Here is an 18,847-nt window from a genome sequence, read left to right as displayed (position 1 = left end):
TATGTGGTATGTGGTGACGAGGTTGATAGTCCGTACCGGGGGCCTATTCCTAGGCCTTAGTATTTCTTCCCTTGTCACACGCTGGGAATGCTGATATGCCTGAGATATGACCTTACGAGAGTACTCTCTGGCCCGAAACCTCTCCGTCAGTTTCTGCGACTCCACCTGGAAGTCAGACCAGGTGGTGCAATTTCTCCTTACTCTGAGGAATTGGCCCCTCGGTATGCTATTCCGTAAATGGGCCAGGTGGGCAGTCTTCTTTTTTGCAAGCCAAACATTCCGAAATCCTGTAACCGTTCCTCATAGGACATGGTTTGCAGACCGGCCACCATTCTGATCGCTCTTCTCTGAATTTGCTCCAGTTTGTTGATGTCTTTTTTAAAATGTGGCGCCCAAAACTGGACACAGTATTCCAGATGAGGTCTGACCAAAGAGAAGTAGAGGGCAATAACAACTTTACGTGATCTAGACTGTATGCTTCTGTTAATACATCTCAGAATTATATTTGCCTTTTTGCTGCTCCATCACACTGTTGACTCATGTTCAGTTTATGATCTATTAGTATACCTAAGTCTTTTTCACGTGTGCTGTTGCTTATCCCTATGCCTCCTATTCTGTATCTGCTTTTTTAAATTGTATTACCCTGATGTAGTACTTAGCATTTTTCCTTGTTAAAAACCATTCAGTTAGTTGCTGCCCACTGCTCCAGTTTATTTATATCTTTTTGAATCCTCTCTGTCTCTTCTCTAGTATTAGCTATCCCTCCTAGCTTTGTGTCATCAGCAAATTTAATCAGTGCACCCTCAATTGCTTCATCTAAATCATTGATAAAGATGTTAAACAATACAGGGTCCAGGACAGAACCCCGTGGTACCCCACTTGAGACATTCTTCCAACTGGATGTGCAGCCATTTACAACCACTCTTTGGGTCCGATCACTAAGCCAGTTATGAATCCACCTAACAGTTGCCTTGTCCATTCCATACTTAGTCATTTATTCAATAAGGATGGTGTGAAATACTTTGTCAAATGCTTTGCTGAAGTCAAGATATAATATATCTATTGCATTTCCCTGATTCAACCAGTCAATGATTCTGTAATAGAAGGAATTTAAGTTAGTCTGACATGACTTATTAGTTACAAACCCATGCTGACTCTGGTTAATCACTTCATTCTTATCCAGGTACTTACATACATGTTGTTTAATAATTTGGTCAAAGATCTTTGTTGGTATGGAAGTCAAACTCACCGGCCTATAGTTCCCTGGGTCCACCTTCTTCCCTTTTTGAAGACAGGAACAACATTTGTTCTTCTCCAGTCTTCTGGGCCTTCACCTGTTCTCCAAAAATGTTCAAAGATTATAGAGAGTGGTTCAAAAATTTGTTCTGATATCTCCTTCAGTACTCTGCAGTGTAATTCATCTGGACCTGGAGACTTGAAATAATTTATGTTAGCTAAGTGTTTCCTCACTATCTTTCTGTTTATAGATATCCTGGATTCTTCTATTTCTTTAATAGGACAGTGAAGATCAGTTGATGTTATAATTCCTTTCTGAGAGAAAACAGATGTAAAATAGGAAATTAAAAGTTCGGCCTTCTCAGCATCCTTTCTTACCATTTTATCATTTTCATCCTGTAAAAATCCTATAGCATCTTTGAATTTTCTTTTACTTTTGACATATCCCCAAAATCCTTTTTTTATTGCTTTTGATATCTCTTGCTTTAATTCATTGTCAGCTTTAGATAATCTGATTCATGTCCTGCAGGTTCTGCAGACAGCATTGTATTCTTCTTTAGATATGCCTCCCTCTTTCCATTTGATAAACATTTATTTCTTTCTAGCATGTGTTTAAGTTCTGTATTCATCCATCCTGGTTTCCTTAAATTTATATTTTTATATTTGTATTTTTTATTCTTCCCTCATTTTGGAATTGTTAACGATATGCTCCAAACAATTTCAAACTGATATCTCCCCTACTGTATAACTTTAGTAACAGAAGAATTTCTTTGTGTGGGTGAGGCCTGTGTAACTTAGATTATATGCTCCAAACAATTTCAAACTGAGATCTCCCATACTGTGTCATGTTAGTAACAGAAAGTTGAATTGTTTCAGTGTGGATGAGGCCTGTATGACAAAGAAGATAAGCTCCAAACAATTCAAACTGAGACTTTCCCTACTGTGTCAAATTAGTCACAGAAGAAATAATTGTTTCAGTGTGGATGAGTCCTGTATGACAATTTAAAACTGAGATGTCCCCTACTGTATCCAGTTAGTAACATAAGAAAGTATTTTTTAGTGTGGATGAGGCCTGTATAATCTAGAACATATGCTACAAACAATTTCAAACTGCAACAGCTCTGCACACAGAACAATTTCACTGCCACTAAATAACAAGGTGAGTTATGGCATGCTGAATCCTGTTAGAAACTGCCCCCATATTTGTTTTTTACTGTGTCAGTCAGACACCGCCATTTCTAACCCTTGTAGTGCAGCAGTGCACAGTTCAAAACAAAAGTCTTTTTAATGCCAAACTAACATAAACACAGCACACAATATCCTCCAGAACGCAGCCGGGAACAATGTCCTCTGGACTGCAGTCAATAAACATGCCAGTCCACCTACGAGACCAGTTTCTGTGGGAGAATGCACTGCTGTGGGTGCTGTTGGTGCCAGGCCTTTCACCTCCTCTTGCCTGTGTTGCCTCACATAGGTGAAGCTCTGCTGAGCCTTCTGCTCTGCATGCTTGCTAGACCAAACTAACACTGATTCTCACACTGACAGACCCAAACCCTTTACTGCAGGGATTTTTAACTGGAATCTGTGGCCATGGGCCATATGGAAAACCTAGGCCAGAAATGAAATGATATAGAAAATGTTCAGCACAGCCTAAAAGAGGAGGTGCATAGATATGGGTTCCCAAACCTTAATACGTGGAATAGTTACAACTAGCACACTCCAATGTGATGCAAAAAAGGGGGTGTTTAATATACATACAGTAACCACAAACGTTTCAGTCTGTAATGGACCTTCATCAGTGTGTTAAATGTAGCATTATTGGTATATATAGTGGAACCCCGATAGGAATTAACTGATTCGCATCAAAATGTAAGTTTTACTGGAAAAATTGCACTGAAAACAGTTTTAAATGGTAGGTCAGTCCGGCTAGCGGGAGAGGAAGAGACGAGAGCTACGCGGTATCCACCACAAGTGGAGTGAGGAAATGAAATGGACTGCACCACTATCATCCCGTTTCAAAACATGAAAGCCCAGAGCAGGTTTTCTTAAATCTGCCTTGGTCAAATAGTTTGCCCAAGACTAACACTTACTTTTTATTCCGCATTGCAGTTTCAGCTACGCCTGTTACTGCAATGCACTCCGATGGCCACAATATGCCTCCATGCGCATCCTGGGGCAGCACGCAACAACCCCTACATGTGACATCGGTCTTTGCCTCACACCCTGTAAGTCAAAATCAATAAACACACACAGAAAAGTAATTTAGTTTAACTGAAGAAAAACCCAGACACCTTCTTTCAGCAATTTTTTTCCCCAAAACAATCCCACGCCAGTCTGTCATAGTCCAATGGATCTGCAGTAACCCACACTGATGTCCCACGATGAATCCAGTCCAAAATTCCAGCATATAGAGCCAACGGGGCTTCACAGGCTGTAACCTTCCTGAAGTCACCTTTCTTTGCAGTGGCTGACTCTTGCGCTACCCTTAGCGTGAGAATAAGCAGCGGCTGCTACAGCATATCAAACATCATTCTGTGAACAAGGCTTCATATGCTATGGATGTCAGAGCAGTGATCATGGTGTGGACTACGTCAGACCTGTGCGGGACATTTACTTTCTAATAAATGGGTAAATGAGGGAAATTGTATGGGGAGGGGTTTAAAAAAAGTACTTTTGTATGTGTTTACTTGTTTTTAAATAACTCATCTGCAAGTTAAGCAGATGTAAATGCTTAATTAATATTCACTGCTTCCCCTACCCATCCCCATCAGAGGTCAGTGAGCCAAGAATCGGATCTCCGGGCCTTAGATAGACCAGATGATGCCATGCTGCTGGCCAATCAGAGTAATGCCAGTAGCCAACATGGCTACTGCATTATTGTGTATGGCATGCAATCACCGCATGTGGAATGGCTGTCTAATAGCTGCAAAACATATGGGACAAGAACTCAAACATTGCACTTGAGCACCCCTGAAACTCGGCTGAGTAACGAGCGTGCCCAATCACCCTAATGCTGAGCACAGTTGCTCATCACTATTTATTTTCTGATATTTTATTTCTCTCACCTTTCTTGTTTGTGAAGGTACTTTTTCCGATCTGATTGCCTTTCATTGTAAGAGCATTAAGAGGTTAGAAGAGGTTAGGAAATAGAGACATGATTAAAAATTAACAAAGATATTTTTTATCAGGGTGTGTACAATGTTTTTCAGGAATAATTCACTTCACCTGATTTTTTTTATTATTTTATTTATCTTATGGTAGTGTTATTTTTCCTGGAGCAGTTTTTAAACAGTTTGGAAGAGGTTTTTGAAGTGCTTTTCCATCTTTTGACTTGAAATTAGAGAAGATCAATTATTTTAAAATTTGAATTTGCTAGTTTCGATGGAATTTTTTTTTATTGATTTGTTGCGAATCACAATTGCTGTTAAGTTTATAATTGACCATAAAGGATGTGTACTACTTTGATATCGCCTAGGACTGTGTTGTGAATCTCATTTTGGTTCTTTCCCCTATGCTTGGATAAAAAAGTAACTATTTCTGACTACTACATTTTTTGTTCTTTATTTCTTTTAGTGTTTCTTAAAGCCAGAAAGTTGCCATTTGAAAAGACTTTAGTTTTGTGCCATGTCTGTGATCTGTTTTTTTTCTACAAAATTAAACAACTGAATAAACATCCTCCAACACTGGTGATTCCATAATTTTTGCCAGGGGTTGTTTGACTTTAACAAGCCATCCAAAAATTATCCCCTTCTTTATGGGAACAAAACAATGGCACTTTTTAGAAAGCAAAGAAGTTCTGGATTGTTATCATCAACCCTTTATACAAATTAGTGCAGTTTGGAGTTGTTTCTTGAGGGTGAAAAACATGAGAGTATCGCAGAACGATGTAGATGGCAGTCAACAGACAGGCATATGGTACAGCTGATTTAATCATTGGCATCAGTCAACCATGAATGAAAGTCTGTAGTGATATCTGCCTGATTTATTTTGACAAATGTTAGGTTTTTCACGCTTATATCGGATAACATGCTCCACAGTATACACGGTATAGAGTGTATGTTGAAAGAAAACTGAAAGATGCTAGGGGATTTTTACAGGATGAAAAGGTAAAAAAATTATGTTGAGAAGGCCGAAGATTTAAATTCCAATTTTGCATCTGTGTTCTCTCAGAAAACAAATGTAGCATCAACTTATCTTCACTGCGCTATCTAAGCGATAAAAGCATCCACTGGCGACTTTAGATGTAGGAACACAATAGTACAGTCCACCATTCTATACTGGGTATTTTACATGTACATATTTGAGATTCTTAATTCTCTCCCCTTTATGCTATGTTGACTACTTTATACAGTATGCCATCCTTGTCTATCAAGGCATTTACAGTGTTCCATTCTATGAGGAATTCCTGTTTAATTTTAATGTGTTTTAGATATTTTTCAAATAAACTTATATCTTTTAACAATTTTCATTTTCATGGTTCTCTTCTTTTTTTGGCAAGGTATATATAGTATATATTCTAAGATCGTGGTCTATTCTAGTTAAATGGAAGTGACATGCATTTGATGGTTTATGGACATTATTAATAATTTTAACAGGTGTGTAAAGCTTTTTATAGCCACTGTATACTGTACAGCTGCTGGGAGCCTTACCCTGCACAGGAAAAGTATAAGAAATGAAAACAGAAAAATGATGCTTTTTGGGCAACTTTTTAAAAAGCAATTACTTTTTCACTTTTCAAAAAAAAACCACGTATTTTCTCATCCCAAAAAAGAAAGTATTTTGATATTTGCAAACTAGCATATAAATCGAACTGTGCTGTTCGTGTGCTATCCGATCAGAAATCAGACAGCACATGAACAGCACAGTGACATACAGCTCTGGCAAAAATTAAGAGACCACTGCAAAATTTTCTGTTTGTCTGATTTTTCTCTTTATATGTATATTTTGAGTAAAATGTAAATTTTATTTTATTCCATAAACTTCGGACAACATGTCTCCGTATTTTCTGACAAAAGAAATAGTCAAAAGTAAAAAAACCCAGTGGTTTCAGACCTCAAATAATGCAAAGAAAACAAGTTTATAATCATTTAGAAGCAACAATACTAATTGTTTTAACTCAGAACGAGTTCTTTAACCAATATTTTGTGGAATAATAGAGAACGTGGATACGCGCTGTACAAAACCACTGGATGAACAAAGGAAAGGATAAATACAAAGGGAAAAGAGAAAATTGAATATTATTAGTGTACAGCAATTGCAAGTAAGAAATACAGCAATGAGTGTATCTAATATTGCAGCTAGCCCAAGAGTATAAAAGAATATATATGGTTATGTAAATTAGCCAACTATTGCAACTGGCCCTATAGGGAAAAATATTTTTTAGTTAGTTTATGGAGACGATCGATCTAGTGGCAAGCAGTAGTGCTGATGTAGTTCCTGTTGGGAAATCTGCTGCGAATGCCAAAGGATTAAAGCACTGCTGAAAAAAAATTATTTGAGCAATACAGGGTATCAACAAGTCCCAAAAATACTTAACCCCTTCCCGACCTTTGACGCCACGTAGGCGTCATGAAAGTCGGTGCCAATCCGACCTATGACGCCTATGTGGCGTCATGGCGGGAATGCTTCCCTGCGGGTCCGGTGACCGGGGTCATTCAAATGTCACCGTACCCGCAGGTGCAGGGGGACCTGTACTTCACCCCAGGGGGGGTGGCTTTGCCCCCCCGGGTGTACGATCGCTCCCGGTGACCTTTTTTTAACCCCCTCCAGCTCTGATTGGAGCTAGCGTCCTTGTGACGCTAGCTCTCCAATCAGACCTGGAGGGGCGGAGTAAAATAGCTCTGTCCTCGTTCTCCATACTCATCCCGTTGCTGGAAGCTGGAGAACGAGGACCCTCCCCTCATATCTCCCGCCGATCGCCGCCGATTGCCGCCGCTGCCGCTCCTCTTGCTGCGTGTGCCGCCGCCGCTTGTGTTCCTGCCGCCGCCGCCGCTGCCGCCTGTGCTCCTGCTGCCGCCGCCAGGTACTCCCCTCTCTGCCATCTACCTCTGCGCTCTGCTCCCCTGATCACCCTCCCCCCCGATCTTACCCCCTGCCCCCCTTTTCAACCCCCCTGCTGCTGCTGCCAGCTCCATCATCCCAGCTCCCCTAGCTCCTGACAGCCCCCGCCTGCCCCCTGGTGATCACCCCCTGCCCCGGTGATCACCCCCTGCCCCCCTGATCACCCCCCCACCCCCCTGATCACCCCCCCCGCCCCCCTGATCACCCCCCCTGATCACCCCCCCCGCCCCCCTGATCACCCCCTGCTGCTGCCGCAGATTTCATCTGCTCCTGCTGCATTGCTTCAGCCCCCCCGTGCCTGACAGCCCCCTCCTGCCCCTCGGTGTTCACCCCCTGCCCCCCTGATCACCCCCTGCCCCTCTGATCACCCCCTGCCCCCCTGATCACCCCCGATCACCCCCTGCTGCTGCCGCTGATTCCATCTGCTGTTGCATCGCTTCTGCCCCCCCGCACCTGACAGCCCCCTCCTATCCCCCAGTGATCACCCCCTGCCCCCCTAATCACCCCCTGCCCCCCTAATCACCCCCTGCCCCCCTGATCACCCCCCCGTCCCCCTGATCACCCCTGCTGCTGCCGCTGATTCCTTTTGCTGCTGCTACTGCATCGCCTCTGCCCCCCGCGCCTGTCAGCCCCCTCCTGCCTCCCCTGATCACCCCTACCCCCCTGATCACCCCCTGATCACCTCCCGTCCCCCTGATCACCTCCCGTCCCCCTGATCACCCCCCGTCCCCCTGATCACCCCCCGCTGCTGCCGCAGATTCCATCTGCTGCTGCTACTGCATCGCCTCTGCCCCCCCACGCCTGACAGCCCCCTCCTGTCCCCCGGTGTTCACCCACTTCCCCCCTGATCACCCCCTGATCACCCCCTGCTGCTGCTGCCGCCGATTCCATCTGCTGCTGCATCGCCTCTGCCCCCGCGCGCCTGACAGCCCCCGCGCGCCTGACAGCCCCCGCGCGCCTGACAGCCCCCGCGCGCCTGACAGCCCCCTCCTGCAGTGGAAAGTTTCACCAAACACTCGCACATACACACACGCACACTATAATAAAGTTTATTTTACACACACCACACACACAATGTCCCGCTCATCCCAGTCCCAGTCACAAAGGCTATACTCAGCTGAGGAGGCATATTCCTTTCTTGCCTCCGAAGCTGATAGTGAGGGTGAGGACCCCACTTTTCTGTATTCCTCCCCCTCTTCCTCCTCCAGTGACACGGACTCGCCACCCCCAAGATGTCGCAGGACGAGAAATCGCCCGGAGCCCAGCGGAGGAGAGCCGGAGCCCAGGGGAGAAGACACACAGCCAAGGGTGAGTATCCCCCAACCTAGTGCTAGTCACGCCCAACCTAGCACTAGTGCCCCCACCTGGACCCCCGTCCCTCAAAACTTTGCTCCACGGATTCCTGATTTCATTCCCCAATCAGGAATCCAATTTGAGACTACCAACCTCAGGGAAATAGACTTTTTCAAAGTCTTTTTCTCCGAGTCAATTGTCAGTCTCATGGTGGAGCAAACAAACTTATATGCCCTGCAATTTTTTGCCGAAAACCCAAGTTCATCATTTACTACTTGGAATCCCGTTGACTCCGTAGAAATGATGAAATATTGGGGACTGGTCCTTCACATGGGGATTGTGAAGAAACCAGAAATTCGCCAATACTGGAGTACTGATATTTTATATCAAACTCCAGTATATGGCATGGTTATGATTCGCAAACGCTTTGAGGCAATTCATAAATTTCTTCATTTTAGGGACAACACTGACATCCTTCCCCGCGATGACCCGAATTTTGACAGACTGTTCAAAATTCGGCCTGTCATCGAACACTTCAGCAACAAGTTTGCTGAAGTGTACATTCCCCAAAGGGAAATTTGTGTGGATGAATCCCTCATCCACTTCAAAGGGCGGCTTCAGTTCCGTCAGTACCTGCCCAGCAAACGGGCAAGGTACGGGATTAAGCTCTATAAGCTCTGCGAGAGTACCTCAGGGTACACGCTCAGCTTTAGAGTTTATCAAGGAAAGGACAGCAGTATCCAGCCCCCAGAATGTCCACCCGCTCTGGGGGTGAGTGGGAAAATAGTGTGGGATTTGGTTCACCCACTGCTTGATAAAGATTACCATCTGTACGTTGATAACTTTTATACAAGCATCCCACTCTTTCAATCCCTCTCTGCCAGAGCTACCGTCGCTTGCGGTACTGTGCGCAGAAACAAGAGGGGTCTCCCTTTGTCGCTAATTGAGCAGGCTCTCCCAAAGGGTGAGAGCCGGGCCCAATCTAGCGGCAACATGCTTGTGGTCAAGTTCAAAGACAAAAGGGACGTCTTTTTCTTGACCACTATCCATGGTCCCGGCACCACGGCCACCACCGTTCGAGGTACCCCAGCACAGGTCCACAAACCGGACTGTGCCCTGGGGTACAACAAACACATGGGGGGAGTTGATCTTTCTGATCAAGTCCTCCAGCCCTATAGTGCCATGCGGAAAACGAAGGTGTGGTATAAAAAACTGGCTGTGCACATCGTACAAATGGCACTATATAACGCATACGTGCTATCACGATGTGCAGGCCAGACCAACAACACCTTCCTTCAGTTCCAGGAGGTGGTGATAAAGGCCCTGATGTTTGGAGGCGAGGAAGGAGCGGGCCCCAGCACCACTGGAACTCAAGGTTCCCGTGTGGTACCAGGGCAACATTTTCCCTGTGAGGGGAGAGCAAAAAAAAGGTGCCGGGCGTGCTATAAAAGGGGGATAAGAAGGGAAACTCGTTTCCAATGTGAAACGTGTCCCGACAAACCTGGACTGTGTTTGAATGAATGCTTCAGAATTCATCACACGTCCGTGGACTAGCCACATCCTGATATTCCACTACAGAACTCACCCACACCAGGCTGATATACACAACACCACACACACACCAACCTGACGTACACTACACCACACACCAACCTGACGTACACTACACCACACACCCCAACCTGACATAGTGTACGTCAGGTTGGTGTGTATGGCGTAGTGTACGTCAGGTTGGTGTGGTATAGTGTACGTCAGGTTGGTGTGTGTGTATGGTGTACGCTACACCACACACACCAACCTGACGTACACTACACCACACACCAACCTGACGTACACTACACCACACACCCCAACCTGACGTAGTGTACGTCAGGTTGGTGTGTATGGCGTAGTGTACGTCAGGTTGGTGTGTGTGGTGTGGTATAGTGTACGTCAGGTTGGTGTGTGTGTATGGTGTACGCTACACCACACACACCAACCTGACGTACACTACACCACACACCAACCTGACGTACACTACACCACACACCCCAACCTGACGTAGTGTACGTCAGGTTGGTGTGTATGGCGTAGTGTACGTCAGGTTGGTGTGTGGTGTGGTATAGTGTACGTCAGGTTGGTGTGTGTGTATGGTGTACGCAACACCACACACACCAACCTGACGTACACTACACCACACACCAACCTGACGTACACTACACCACACACCCCAACCTGACGTAGTGTACGTCAGGTTGGTGTGTATGGCGTAGTGTACGTCAGGTTGGTGTGTGGTGTGGTATAGTGTACGTCAGGTTGGTGTGTGTGTATGGTGTACGCTACACCACACACACCAACCTGACGTACACTACACCACACACCAACCTGATGTACACTACACCACACACCCCAACCTGACGTAGTGTACGTCAGGTTGGTGTGTATGGCGTAGTGTACGTCAGGTTGGTGTGTGGTGTGGTATAGTGTACGTCAGGTTGGTGTGTGTGTATGGTGTACACTACACCACACACACCAACCTGACGTACACTACACCACACATCAACCTGACGTACACTGCACCACACACCCCAACCTGACGTAGTGTACGTCAGGTTGGTGTGTATGGCGTAGTGTACGTCAGGTTGGTGTGTGTGTATGGTGTACGCTACACCACACACACCAACGTGACGTACACTACACCACACACCAACCTGACGTACACTACACCACACACCCCAACCTGACGTAGTGTACGTCAGGTTGGTGTGTATGGCGTAGTGTACGTCAGGTTGGTGTTTTATAGTGTACGTCAGGTTGGTGTGTGTGTATGGTGTACACTACACCACACACACCAACCTGATGTACACTACACCACACACCAACCTGACGTACACTACACCACACACCCCAACCTGACGTAGTGTACGTCAGGTTGGTGTGTATGGCGTAGTGTACGTCAGGTTGGTGTGTGGTGTGGTATAGTGTACGTCAGGTTGGTGTGTGTGTATGGTGTACACTACACCACACACACCAACCTGACGTACACTACACCACACATCAACCTGACGTACACTACACCACACACCCCAACCTGACGTAGTGTACGTCAGGTTGGTGTGTATGGCGTAGTGTACGTCAGGTTGGTGTGTGTGTATGGTGTACGCTACACCACACACACCAACCTGACGTACACTACACCACACACCAACCTGACGTACACTACACCACACACCCCAACCTGACGTAGTGTACGTCAGGTTGGTGTGTATGGCGTAGTGTACGTCAGGTTGGTGTGTGGTGTGGTATAGTGTACGTCAGGTTGGTGTGTGTGTATGGTGTACGCTACACCACACACACCAACCTGACGTACACTACACCACACACCAACCTGACGTACACTACACCACACACCCCAACCTGACGTAGTGTACGTCAGGTTGGTGTGTATGGCGTAGTGTACGTCAGGTTGGTGTGTGGTGTGGTATAGTGTACGTCAGGTTGGTGTGTGTGTATGGTGTACGCTACACCACACACACCAACCTGACGTACACTACACCACACACCAACCTGATGTACACTACACCACACACCCCAACCTGACGTAGTGTACGTCAGGTTGGTGTGTATGGCGTAGTGTACGTCAGGTTGGTGTGTGGTGTGGTATAGTGTACGTCAGGTTGGTGTGTGTGTATGGTGTACACTACACCACACACACCAACCTGACGTACACTACACCACACATCAACCTGACGTACACTGCACCACACACCCCAACCTGACGTAGTGTACGTCAGGTTGGTGTGTATGGCGTAGTGTACGTCAGGTTGGTGTGTGTGTATGGTGTACGCTACACCACACACACCAACGTGACGTACACTACACCACACACCAACCTGACGTACACTACACCACACACCCCAACCTGACGTAGTGTACGTCAGGTTGGTGTGTATGGCGTAGTGTACGTCAGGTTGGTGTTTTATAGTGTACGTCAGGTTGGTGTGTGTGTATGGTGTACACTACACCACACACACCAACCTGATGTACACTACACCACACACCAACCTGACGTACACTACACCACACACCCCAACCTGACGTAGTGTACGTCAGGTTGGTGTGTATGGCGTAGTGTACGTCAGGTTGGTGTGTGGTGTGGTATAGTGTACGTCAGGTTGGTGTGTGTGTATGGTGTACACTACACCACACACACCAACCTGACGTACACTACACCACACATCAACCTGACGTACACTACACCACACACCCCAACCTGACGTAGTGTACGTCAGGTTGGTGTGTATGGCGTAGTGTACGTCAGGTTGGTGTGTGTGTATGGTGTACGCTACACCACACACACCAACCTGACGTACACTACACCACACACCAACCTGACGTACACTACACCACACACCCCAACCTGACGTAGTGTACGTCAGGTTGGTGTGTATGGCGTAGTGTACGTCAGGTTGGTGTGGTATAGTGTACGTCAGGTTGGTGTGTGTGTATGGTGTACGCTACACCACACACACCAACCTGACGTACACTACACCACACACCAACCTGACGTACACTACACCACACACCCCAACCTGACGTAGTGTACGTCAGGTTGGTGTGTATGGCGTAGTGTACGTCAGGTTGGTGTGTGGTGTGGTATAGTGTACGTCAGGTTGGTGTGTGTGTATGGTGTACACTACACCACACACACCAACCTGACGTACACTACACCACACATCAACCTGACGTACACTACACCACACACCCCAACCTGACGTAGTGTACGTCAGGTTGGTGTGTATGGCGTAGTGTACGTCAGGTTGGTGTGTGGTGTGGTATAGTGTACGTCAGGTTGGTGTGTGTGTATGGTGTACACTACACCACACACACCAACCTGACGTACACTACACCACACACCAACCTGACGTACACTACACCACACACCCCAACCTGACGAAGTGTGTCAGGTGGGTGTGTATGGCGTGTACGTCAGGTTGGTGTGTAGTTTGGTATAGTGTATGTCAGGTTGGTGTGTGTGGTGAATACTACACCACACACACCAACCTGACATACACTACATACCTTCCACACGCAACATGGTGTCCGCTAATGATTGGAGCTAATTTTCCATTCAAAAAGTGAAATGGCGCTCCTTCCCTTCCGAGCCTTGCCGTGCGCCCAAGCAGTGGTTTACCCCCACATGCGAGGTATCAGTATACACAGGAGAAATTGCCCAACAAATTTTAGCATCCATTTTATCCTGATGCCCATGTAAAAATGAAAAAAATTGAGGCTAAAATAAAATTTTTGTGAAAAAAAAGTACTTTTTCATTCTTATGGATCAATTTGTGAAGCACCTTGGGGTTCAAAGTGCTCAATATGCAGCTAGATAACTTCCTTGGGTGGTCTAGTTTCCAAAATGGGGTCACATGTGGGGGAGCTCCAATGTTTAGGCACACAGGGGCTCTCCAAACGCGACATGGTGTCCGCTAAAGATTGGAGCTAATTTTCCATTCAAAAAGTGAAATGGCGCTCCTTCCCTTCCGAGCCTTGCCGTGCGCCCAAACAGTGGTTTACCCCCACATGCGAGGTATCGGTATACTCAGGAGAAATTGCCCAACAAATTTTAGTATCCATTTTATCCTGATGCCCATGTAAAAATGAAAAAAATTGAGGCTAAAATAAAATTTTTGTGAAAAAAAAGTACTTTTTCATTCTTATGGATCAATTTGTGAAGCACCTTGGGGTTCAAAGTGCTCAATATGCAGCTAGATAACTTCCTTGGGTGGTCTAGTTTCCAAAATGGGGTCACATGTGGGGGAGCTCCAATGTTTAGGCACACAGGGGCTCTCCAAACGCGACATGGTGTCCGCTAAAGATTGGAGCTAATTTTCCATTCAAAAAGTGAAATGGCGCTCCTTCCCTTCCGAGCCTTGCCGTGCGCCCAAACAGTGGTTTACCCCCACATGCGAGGTATCGGTGTACTCAGGAGAAATTGCCCAACAAATTTTAGCATCCATTTTATCCTGATGCCCATGTAAAAATGAAAAAAATTGAGGCTAAAATAAACTTTTTGGGAAAAAAAAGTACTTTTTCATTCTTATGGATCAATTTGTGAAGCACCTTGGGGTTCAAAGTGCTCAATATGCAGCTAGATAACTTCCTTGGGTGGTCTAGTTTCCAAAATGGGGTCACATGTGGGGGAGCTCCAATGTTTAGGCACACAGGGGCTCTCCAAACGCGACATGGTGTCCGCTAAAGATTGGAGCTAATTTTCCATTCAAAAAGTGAAATGGCGCTCCTTCCCTTCCGAGCCTTGCCGTGCGCCCAAACAGTGGTTTACCCCCACATGCGAGGTATCGGTATACTCAGGAGAAATTGCCCAACAAATTTTAGCATCCATTTTATCCTGATGCCCATGTAAAAATGAAAAAAATTGAGGCTAAAATAAAATTTTTGTGAAAAAAAAGTACTTTTTCATTCTTATGGATCAATTTGTGAAGCACCTTGGGGTTCAAAGTGCTCAATATGCAGCTAGATAACTTCCTTGGGTGGTCTAGTTTCCAAAATGGGGTCACATGTGGGGGAGCTCCAATGTTTAGGCACACAGGGGCTCTCCAAACGCGACATGGTGTCCGCTAAAGATTGGAGCTAATTTTCCATTCAAAAAGTGAAATGGCGCTCCTTCCCTTCCGAGCCTTGCCGTGCGCCCAAACAGTGGTTTACCCCCACATGCGAGGTATCGGTGTACTCAGGAGAAATTGCCCAACAAATTTTAGCATCCATTTTATCCTGATGCCCATGTAAAAATGAAAAATATTGAGGCTAAAATAAAATTTTTGTGAAAAAAAAGTACTTTTTCATTCTTATGGATCAATTTGTGAAGCACCTTGGGGTTCAAAGTGCTCAATATGCAGCTAGATAACTTCCTTGGGTGGTCTAGTTTCCAAAATGGGGTCACATGTGGGGGAGCTCCAATGTTTAGGCACACAGGGGCTCTCCAAACGCGACATGGTGTCCGCTAAAGATTGGAGCTAATTTTCCATTCAAAAAGTGAAATGGCGCTCCTTCCCTTCCGAGCCTTGCCGTGCGCCCAAACAGTGGTTTACCCCCACATGCGAGGTATCGGTGTACTCAGGAGAAATTGCCCAACAAATTTTAGCATCCATTTTATCCTGATGCCCATGTAAAAATGAAAAAAATTGAGGCTAAAATAAAATTTTTGTGAAAAAAAAAGTACTTTTTCATTCTTATGGATCAATTTGTGAAGCACCTTGGGGTTCAAAGTGCTCAATATGCAGCTAGATAACTTCCTTGGGTGGTCTAGTTTCCAAAATGGGGTCACATGTGGGGGAGCTCCAATGTTTAGGCACACAGGGGCTCTCAAAACGCGACATGGTGTCCGCTAAAGATTGGAGCTGATTTTCCATTCAAAAAGTCAAATGGCGCTCCTTCCCTTCCGAGCCTTGCCGTGCGCCCAAACAGTGGTTTACCCCCACATGCGAGGTATCGGTGTACTCAGGAGAAATTGCCCAACAAATTTTAGCATCCATTTTATCCTGATGCCCATGTAAAAATGAAAAAAATTGAGGCTAAAATAACATTTTTGTGAAAAAAAAGTACTTTTTCATTCTTATGGATCAATTTGTGAAGCACCTTGGGGTTCAAAGTGCTCAATATGCAGCTAGATAACTTCCTTGGGTGGTCTAGTTTCCAAAATGGGGTCACATGTGGGGGAGCTCCAATGTTTAGGCACACAGGGGCTCTCCAAACGCGACATGGTGTCCGCTAAAGATTGGAGCTAATTTTCCATTCAAAAAGTGAAATGGCGCTCCTTCCCTTCCGAGCCTTGCCGTGCGCCCAAACAGTGGTTTACCCCCACATGCGAGGTATCGGTGTACTCAGGAGAAATTGCCCAACAAATTTTAGCATCCATTTTATCCTGATGCCCATGTAAAAATGAAAAAAATTGAGGCTAAAATAAAATTTTTGTGAAAAAAAAAGTACTTTTTCATTCTTATGGATCAATTTGTGAAGCACCTTGGGGTTCAAAGTGCTCAATATGCAGCTAGATAACTTCCTTGGGTGGTCTAGTTTCCAAAATGGGGTCACATGTGGGGGAGCTCCAATGTTTAGGCACACAGGGGCTCTCAAAACGCGACATGGTGTCCGCTAAAGATTGGAGCTGATTTTCCATTCAAAAAGTCAAATGGCGCTCCTTCCCTTCCGAGCCTTGCCGTGCGCCCAAACAGTGGTTTACCCCCACATGCGAGGTATCGGTGTACTCAGGAGAAATTGCCCAACAAATTTTAGCATCCATTTTATCCTGATGCCCATGTAAAAATGAAAAAAATTGAGGCTAAAATAAAATTTTTGTGAAAAAAAGTACTTTTTCATTCTTATGGATCAATTTGTGAAGCACCTTGGGGTTCAAAGTGCTCAATATCCATCTAGATAACTTCCTTGGGTGGTCTAGTTTCCAAAATGGGGTCACTTGTGGGGGAGCTCCAATGTTTAGGCACACAGGGGCTCTCCAAACGCGACATGGTGTCCGCTAAAGATTGGAGCTAATTTTCCATTCAAAAAGTCAAATGGCGCTCCTTCCCTTCCGAGCCCTGCCGTGCCCCCAAACAGTGGTTCCCCCCCACATATGAGGATTCAGCGTACTCAGGACAAATTGGCCAACAACTTTTGGGTTCCAGTTTCTCCTTTTACCCTTGGGAAAATAAAAAAAATGTTGCTAAAAGATCATTTTTGTGACTAAAAAGTTAAATGTTCATTTTTTCCTTCCATGTTGCTTCTGTTGCTGTGAAACAACTGAAGGGTTAATAAACTACTTGAATGTGGTTTTGAGCACCTTGAGGGGTGCAGTTTTTAGAATGGTGTCAGTTTTGGGTATTTTCAGCCATATAGAACCCTCAAAGTGACTTCAAATGTGAGGTGGTCCCTAAAAAAATGGTTTTGTAAATTTTGTTGTAAAAATGAGAAATCGTTGGTCAAATTTTAACCCTTATAACTTCCTAGCAAAAAAAAATTTTGTTTCCAAAATTGTGCTGATATAAAGTAGACATGTGGGAAATGTTATTTATTAACTATTTTGTGTCACATAACTCTCTGGTTTAACAGAATAAAAATTCAAAATGTGAAAATTGCGAAATTTTCAAAATTTTCGCCAAATTTGCATTTTTTTCACAAATAAACGCAAAAATTATCGACCTAAATTTACCACTAACATGAAGCCCAATATGTCACGAAAAAACAGAATCGCTAGGATCCGTTGAAGCGTTCCTGAGTTATTACCTCATAAAGGGACACTGGTCAGAATTTCAAAAAACGGCAAGGTCATTAAGGCCAAAATAGGCTGGGTCATGAAGGGGTTAAACAATGTCCTGATTTCTAGATGTTAGAGACACTTGTAGACATTGTCCAGTTCGAGGTAAATGTCTATTACGATAAGGAGAGCTGCCCCGGCCAGTGGCAGCTACAAATTTCTTCAGCAGCACGTGGGAGAACCCATTGCACAGTGGTGTGTTGTGTGCTGGAGAAGGGGCCTAAGCTCCTGCGATGCTGCTAAGTACAGTACCTGCAGCGGTCAATGCATTGGTGTTGACATATTGATTTTTATTTTTATCACTAAAAAGGTCCTGACGGGGTCTATTTTGGACCATATTTTTTGTCGTAGCCAATAATTTTTTGTCATAACCCTTTTCTAAATGTGCAAGTTTGTGTAGTGGAGTTCTCTAAAAGGATTGTTAAAATTTTGGGGAATAACCATGATTTTTAATCACAGCTTTCATGCGTCTTGGCATGCTTTCCACCAGTCTTTCATGCTGCTTCTGGCGCAACAATTTAAGCAGTTTTACTTTGTTTGATGGTTTGTGACTATCCATCATCCTCTTGATTTACATTCCAAAGGTTTTCAATGGGGTTCAGGTCTGGAGATTGGGCTGCCCATGATAGGGTTTTGATGTGGTGGTCTCTTAATTTTTGCCAGAGTTGTATGTTATTCATTAAAGCTGTTCAGTTGAATGCTTTTTCTGTCGGTCCGACTGGTGCCATAAACAATTCAGATTATTTTTTTGCCATTGCATTCAACCTGGCTCTACAAGTTCATTAACACTAGATGGAAACACAAACTTCCTCTGCAAATATTTAAAAGAAAGATTGTTCAAGCATTATGGTTATTTTAATTGGATGAAAGATTGGCTGACTTCATATCACACGTTGTGCGCATTATGCTTACTTTAAAGAAAATCTACACAGACTTTCACTGGCAGCA

Source organism: Ranitomeya variabilis, chromosome 2 (assembly GCF_051348905.1).
Source record: "Ranitomeya variabilis isolate aRanVar5 chromosome 2, aRanVar5.hap1, whole genome shotgun sequence".
Taxonomy (NCBI): Eukaryota; Metazoa; Chordata; class Amphibia; order Anura; family Dendrobatidae; genus Ranitomeya; species Ranitomeya variabilis.
Note: the sequence above shows the minus strand (reverse complement) of the source record.